This window comes from Vombatus ursinus, unplaced genomic scaffold (assembly GCF_900497805.2).
Source record: "Vombatus ursinus unplaced genomic scaffold, bare-nosed wombat genome assembly UNPS02000749.1, whole genome shotgun sequence".
NCBI classification, from domain to species: domain Eukaryota; kingdom Metazoa; phylum Chordata; class Mammalia; order Diprotodontia; family Vombatidae; genus Vombatus; species Vombatus ursinus.
The window spans coordinates 26,605,364-26,613,182 of NW_020940527.1; the positions used below are offsets into that span (position 1 = coordinate 26,605,364).

Below are 7,819 nucleotides of genomic sequence, written 5' to 3' on the forward strand. Positions count from 1 at the left end.
TTGAATACTAAGGCATTCAGTGTGGATTCGCCATACCATTCTAAAGTGATTTGATTATCACAGGGACAGGTGTTAGTCAAAATTTTATCTCTGTGAGAACAGAGTGTTAAATTTTATGAAGAACAGAATCAGCAATGTCAATTATTGAAAGAAGATTTCTATAGGAATGCTGCATTTCTGTGTGGTATCATGTCAAATCAAAATGACTTGAATATTTCTTTGCAAGGTAAAACTAGGTCTATATAGGACATGTGGCAAAAAATCCAAGGATTTTGAGAAAAGCTACCTTTTTTCAAAACACTTCTTCAAAAGGAAATTTCAGATGAACGTTTTCCCCAGTTAGCAAAGGTCATTGATGAGCTGAGTGGGGATGATATATGCAAATCATTTGAAGAATAACAGCTGTTATAGACCTATTAATTGGAGAATACAATGAAAGGTTCACGGACTTTGAGAATCATGACATCACACTCAAATTAGCATTTCAGCCTCACCTAGTTGAAATCACCAAAGCACCTAAAGAACTGCAGATGGAATTGAGTTCTCAGTAGATGACATTTCAAAGTCATTGTTTGATGCTTAAAAAGATCCACTTGAAATATGGAACAATGCAGTAGAATAACCACGCCATGAGCAACAGGCCTGAAAAATACTTTATTGCTTTTCAATCACTTATTGCTGCAAATCAACATTCTGCTACCTAACCCAAATTGAGATGCCCTTAAGGTCACAAATGACTGACACCCATTTTAGGGGATCAACTGAAACCGGGGACCCACATGCTGGAACCAAATACTCAAATGCTTTCCAACAAAAAGGAGATACAACAAAGTCATTAAAAGGTTAGTTAACTTAAAAATTAACAAATATTTTTCATTTTTTGAAATTATGAAGTACATAATGTACATTTTAAAGTATATCTTATTGAAGTTTCTTGAATGTGGTCTTATTTGATTATAGCTGAATATTAATGTGGCCTTCCAACATGAAAAGCTTCCCCACCCCTGCTCTATACTAATGTTTCTCATCCATTAATGCAAGACTTCTTGGATGTTCCCTGAGGGGAAGTAATTAAAACTGAGGGTATGGCCCCACCAGGGAGGTCCAAGTTGGTGGGATTACCCTAGCATTAGTAGCATAGCTGTTGACATCAAATTTGGCAAGAATTCTCCTTGCTTTTTTTGGGTGGCAAGATCTGGCCCAAGAATCTTGACTACTGCATAGTGTGGCTGAACCTGAGAAGAACTGTATGACCTACACAAAACTGGCCTTGCAATTTTCATGAATGCAGACCTCAAATCAGTTTTCAGAGGCATTCTCTAATCACGTTAAAAAACCCAAAGTGCAGGTTAATCCGTAGACCACTGGAAAAAATATTTTTTTAGAATTCTGGAGGCAGCTTGGCATAAGACTTGGATTCAAATTCCACCTCAACATTTAATTGCTGCAACCCTAATGAATAATTAATATCTAACCCTAATTCTGAGCTGTATGATATTTAGCAAATAATTTTATCTTTTGGGCTTTAGTTTCTTTAATCATAAAAGAATATAATAAAATATGTTGTACTTACCACAGAAGCTCAAATGAGATACTGTGTATAAATCATTTTACAAAGCTTAAGACGTTAGACAAATGTCTCTATATAATTACTATAACTTTTTGTGTATAATTCCAAATTGCTTTCCAGAAAGGTTCAGGGAGGACTAGCACCTCTGGTGTGAGGGCTTGCTGAGTCCTTTTCAGAGTTGCTCATTCACCTTTGATGTCTACCTGTCATCCAACTCTCACCTGTGACTCTAAGAAGCTGCAGTGTGCCCGGCAGCCCCTCCTGGTAAAACAGTTTTGGCAGATGGGCTAAACCAGGTTGAGGGTAACTGATAGGCCTCAAACATGTTGTTGAGTTAGAGGCATGTCTACTCTAACCATGTGAAGACTTTCCATGGCAATGGGCAGATGAGAACAATTTGTTCCAATGGCCTTGAAGGCAGATGAAGCAAGGTCTGCAAAGCACTTAGGGCTTGGTTAGGCATTGAAGACACCAAAGTCATCAACTGCATCCTGGGCCATAGTCAGTCACCTTGGCATTTGTCTTGCCAGTGGACTTTGATGACCAGAAGAGAGAGTGAGGCTGAGGACTCTGTTCAACTCTGCCTCACTTAAATCCAATTCAGGAGCAAGTCAAGACATCATCCCATGATGTCATTGGTCCTCTTTGAAAACAAAAGACAAACAACACAACAGCATCCATTCACAAGTCCACAGACAATGAATTAATGTGTCTATTTTCTCACAGACTGTCCAATATTTATCATCAACTTTTTTTATTATCTTTTCCAATGTGATAGATGTGAAGAGGAATTACAGAACTACTTTAATATATCTCTCTAATTAGTAGTTGTTTGAAGCATTTTTTCTTATGTCCATAGTCTGGGTTTCTTCTCTTGAGAATTACTTGTTCATATCTTTAGACCATTTATCAATTAGGAAATAGCTCTTATTGTAATTTTGAATCAGTTCCTATAATTATTATTATTATAGACTTACACTAGCTCTCAGATTTGCAACACGACTTTAGCACTTGTACTAAAATAGGAACAACATAGAGAAGATTAGCATGGGTCCTGTGCGAGGGTGATTCAATAACTTCATGAATATTTATAAATGTATTGTTAATAGGAACTTGATAATGAAATAAGGTAACCTGAATCCTGATGAGCTATACATATTTGGCTCCACAGGAAACAACTTGCAGAGGCACCAAGTTAGGGTAGAAATCAAACTGGGCTTAGGAGTCTAGCCAGATTAGGAAGAACAGAATTAAAAGGGTTAATAAGGAGTATGAACCCAAAGAAAGCAAGATGATAAGAAACTAACTAGCTGTCCTCAGTGCGTTCAAGGCAAGAAGCCTGCAAAACTATGTCCAGTGTCCTGAAAGAACTAAAAGATATGATTGATAAGTTATGTCTGTAATCTATGAAAAATCATGGAGCTTGGGAAAGGTGCTGTAGGACGATACAAAGGCAAAGGCCCCAAGTTTTTTGAAAAATAGGGAAGAGGTAGTATTTTCAAACTATAAGCTAGTGAGAGTGCTTCCTAGACAAAATTCTAGAGCATGTGATAAAAGGGATGATTTGAGATCATTGATAATGGAGAACAATAGCTTCATTAATGCAATCACCAGGTGGCTCTGGTGAGCAAGGCAAGCTGAATGGTCAATCACCCCTGAACTTGGGGCTCAGTCTATTCATGCCTGAGGAACTCACTTCTCCTTTCCTGCTGGAGGAAGTTGGGGGATGGGGTGGAAATTCACTCCCCTCTCACCCCATTTTGTGTAGGCTAAGATCCCCCCCACACCTAGTAGACAATGCTGATTGCCTGACTAGCCTCTTATTCCTTTTCATCCTGGGGTATGACTTTCCTCTCTTTTTGGGGGGCATGGCTTTCCTCTCTTTTGGGGACATGGTTTTCCTCTCTTTTGGGGACATGGTTTTCCTCTCTTTTTGGGGCCATGACTTTCCTCTCTTTTAGGGGCATGGCTTTCCTCTCTTTTGGGGGGTGTGGCTTCTCTCTAGCGTGTGCTGTCTTCCTGGGGAAAGAAGAAAATCTTGGCCCACCTCAGCTCACCCACTTGCCTCTGGGGCTTGTGTTTACCATGGATGCCTTTTTGGGAGTTATGCCTGCTCTCTCTGTGTCTCTCTGTCTCTCTTTGTCTCTGACTCTCTATCTCTGTCCCCACCTCTTTCTGTTTCTTTCTCTCTCTCTCTCTTCAATCTTTAAAACAAATAAATCTTTATTAAGTGTGACAGTTTGCACTGGCAGAATTCAAATTGGTTTTATAAAACCTCAATAATTTAGATTTTCTTCCTTCCAGGTTGTCGTCTCCCTTTCCAATCTCCCAGCTTGGAGCAAATAGAAAATGGCATGTATTCAATAACTATCTGGCTTTATTCAATAGCAAGTAGTTATGGCACATATTCAATAATGATCTGGTTTTAATACAATTTCAAATGTATGACAAGAAACCCAAAATGATATTTAAAGAGATAATAGTTCTTTGCTGGAGTGAGTAAAAGCAGGAAGTAAATGAAGGCAAATAAGGAGAAAAAGTCTTTACTGCCAGTTGAGTGACAGGAGGAAATGTCACCTCAAGCTAGTCTCACCAATAGCCATCTTTTGTTTCATGTCCAGTGGATGTTAGCACTCTGGATCATCCCTTTTCCGCATAGCAGTGACTTCAGGTCATATTGTCCCAGCGTAGTAGTGACTGCTGGAGTCTACGTGGCTGGCCATGGATGGACTTTACTCTGGAAAAGATTCGGCATAAAAACCTCCTGTGTCTGGGGAAACCCTAGCACTTTTTCCAAAACCAGCAGCCACTCTAGGTCAAAACCCTCATGCCCTTTCCAGCTCTCATACTCCTGATCCTCATTGGGCTTTGCCATTATTGTGACATTCAGAACAAGTGACGTCTGATTAACTACATTTCCTTTTTGTACAGGCTTACTTTCAGTCATTTTTCAGTCGGATCTGACTCTTCCTGACCCCACTTGGGGTTCTCTTAGCAAAGATACAGGAGTGGTTTGCCATTTCCTTCTCTAGCTCATTTTTATAGATGAAGAAACTGGGACAAACAGGGCTAAGTGACTTGCTCAGGGTCACTTGGCTAGTAGGTACCTGAGGCCAGATTTGAATTCAGGAAAATGATTCTTCCTGAATCCAGACAGGAAACTCCATCCACTGCTCCCCTTACCTGCCCAGATAAGTGCAAACCAGAGGTGTAAACAAAGAGATGTTTTATTAACAGAGAAGGGAGCTTCAGACCAAGCTTCCTGGAAGACGATAGCATTCGATTTAGGTTTTAAAGGAAGTATAAGAATTCACAACCAGGAGAATGAATGGAGCTAAAGGACTAACCTCTATACATCATCCGTAGGGCCTGCTACATTTTTGTGTTCTATGAATAAGTATTAAAATGACAATAATGTGACTTTGTCTTTGAAGATGTGCAATGACTACAAGTATATATTAGCATTTCCAAGGGACAGTTAAGGTTTTCCATTCTTCTTTCTGAAAATAGGTCTCTTAAAACTGCTTAAACTTGCATTTGTTTTTCTGGGAAATTAATATCTACTGTGTGCAAAGCATTTATAAAGATACAAAAGTTTAGATTAGACTCATCCCTTGTTCTCATAGGGCTTATTCCTTGATATTACTTGATTTCAGTGAATTCTTGACCTCATCCACTTGGGGTCTCTTTCTGTGGGGGCCGCAAGGAACCCATGCACGCTTTCTTGGCCCTTATGAGTTCATACCCCCCATGCATCCTCACTAGAGCATACCTCCAACAGGCGGAAAGCATAGCTCTAGGTCTTCTAACATATCTAACATCACGGCACTCAGGCTGTCTATCACTTTGTTGTTGTTGTTGCGACTCCACAACAAGCATTTGTTAAGCACTTGATGTAGCATGCAACTTGATATCTGAGAAAAGTCTTTGGAAATTTCTAGACAAAGGCTGAGTGGCCATTTGTCAGAGATGCTCAAAGAGGGATCTCCTGTTTAGGGACAGGCTGTAAAACATGGCTTCCGGAGTCCATGTGCGCTAAATGACATAGAACTAATCTTCTAGTAATTATGATTTGGGAGACATAAGGTAAGGATCTACAAACATAAGATAGTAGTACCCTGGCTCGAGTCTAAGTTGTCCACAAGTTCATACCCCTCTCTTTCCTCAGTACTCATGTAACACTTTGCTTATACATCTCTTACGCACCTATTTATTAGCTTATAGTTATTTTTAAATTTTTTATATTCTACTGTTGGTTTATAAACTCCATGAAGTCAGGAGTCATTTTTTTAATTTTTAAAAATAGATTTTTATTGATATAATTTGTTTTTATGTCACCTAGATTTCCTCTTCTATCTGCCCCCCCCCCGAGTGCTACCCCTTATAGCAAAGAATTTTTTAAAAAAAGAGAAAGAGACTATATCAGCTTGTGCGCAGTCTTGGGGAGGGAGGTGGAGAGGGAGGGGGAGAAAAATTTAAAACTCAAAAGCTTATGAAAGTGATTGCTGAAAACTAAAAATAAATTAATTAAAAAAAGAGGAAGAGAAAGAGAAAAGAAAAAAAATCAGCAAAACAAATCAATACATCAAAATCAGGAGCCATTTCTTAGTTAACCTTTGTGTCTCCCCCAGCATCTAACACTGTGCTTTATACACAGTAGGTGCTTACCAAGGGTGTGTTTAGCTACCATGGCTAGGTAATTGTGCAATGTGGACACAGTACCACCTAGTGAGCGATCTGCTCACATGGATTTTTGTTTTCTGCTCAGAATAGCTTTGAAAATGAAAGCATCTCAGGGTGAAATGCCTGCTTTCTTCTGGCCCTTGGACATACTTTTTTAAGCTAACTTCAAAGGCACCTTCTCCATCTTTATTTCCCTCAGAGAAGATGGGGCATCACTTCTCTTAGTTTACCAATTCCCTATTTGTAAAGGAAGGGCTTTGAATTAGGTTGCCTCTGAAGTCCCTTCTGATCTCTGAGTCTTTACATCCACCAAAATTCACCTCCCTTTTCTCATTTTGCCTGATAATGATAGCTAGCGGTCACATAGCACTTTACAATCTACAAAAAGCTTTACATATATTATCTCATTCGATCTTCCCAGACAACTCCTAGAGGTATCATCGTCCTCATTTTATAGAGCCAGCTTGAAAATAGTTTGCAAGAAAGGGCATTCCAAAGGCTGACGTGAAGCATGTTACAAGCTGGGTAATCATCTTGCAAATTAGAATGCATAAAAATGAGATGAAATGGTTCTCCAATAAGCTGTTTTGCAGACTGAAAGGCTATTTTTTAATGTAATCACGAAATAGCACTAAATTGAATCCTCCTAAGAAGAAATCTATTTGCTTACAATAATTAATTTTCAGGGTGGCATTGTGACAGAGGGACAGCAAACTTCCATGCGGGCAGTGGTGCACAGTGGGAAGAGCACTGTTTAATAATGAAGAGACCTAGGTTTTAGTCCCAGCTCTCCTGTGGACTAGAAGTAACCTCTCTGGCCATCATTCCAGATTGTTCTCCAAAATAGTTGGATCAGCTTACAATTCCATGAATGATGAATTAGCATCCCAATTGTTTCACATCCTCTCCAACATTTATCACTTTCCACTTCTGTGTGTGTGTGTGTGTGTGTGTTCTCTAAAATATTTATAGCACCTCTCTAGTGGTGGCAAAGAACTAGAAATTTCAAGGATGCTCATTAATTGGGGAATGACTGAACAAGCTGTGGATGGTTGTGTTGGAATGCTACTGTGGTATAAGAAATGATGAGCTCAATGATCTTAGAAAAACATGGAAAGACTTGCATGAAATAATGAAGAGCAAAATGAGCAGAACTAAGAGAACATTGTATACAGTAACATCAATATTGTTTTAAGGATGACTTTGAGAGAATAAATCATTTTGTCTATTATAACTATAACATGTATATAGCAAATTAACTCTGAAAGACATATGAAGAAAGGTGCTATCTGCATCCAGAGAAAGAAGTGATAAATAGAAGTATGTAAAGAATAATTTTACATATATTTACCAATTTGTGTCTAATGGCAGCCATGGGGTGGAGGGGAGGAGAGAAGGGGGGAGGAAGAAAAAAAAGAAATTTACATGATAACGTTATTATACATTTAAAAGGAATAAAGTTGTACATAATAGATTTGCAGTTTCATGTGCAATAATCTTTTTATTATATGGAAATACTTGTTTTATTCCATAAATTAAATTTAAAAAATTAAAAGAAAAAAAGAA

At 38.6% G+C, this 7,819-nt stretch overlaps 1 non-coding gene across 1 annotated transcript; it reads left to right on the forward strand.

Moving 5' to 3' along the window:
* The first annotated feature begins 2,561 nt into the window (after window positions 1-2,561).
* LOC114042729 lies at window positions 2,562-2,670 on the forward strand. Its single transcript, XR_003569014.1, has one exon. It is a non-coding gene; the product is annotated as a U6 spliceosomal RNA (small nuclear RNA).
* The last annotated feature ends 5,149 nt before the right edge of the window (window positions 2,671-7,819 follow it).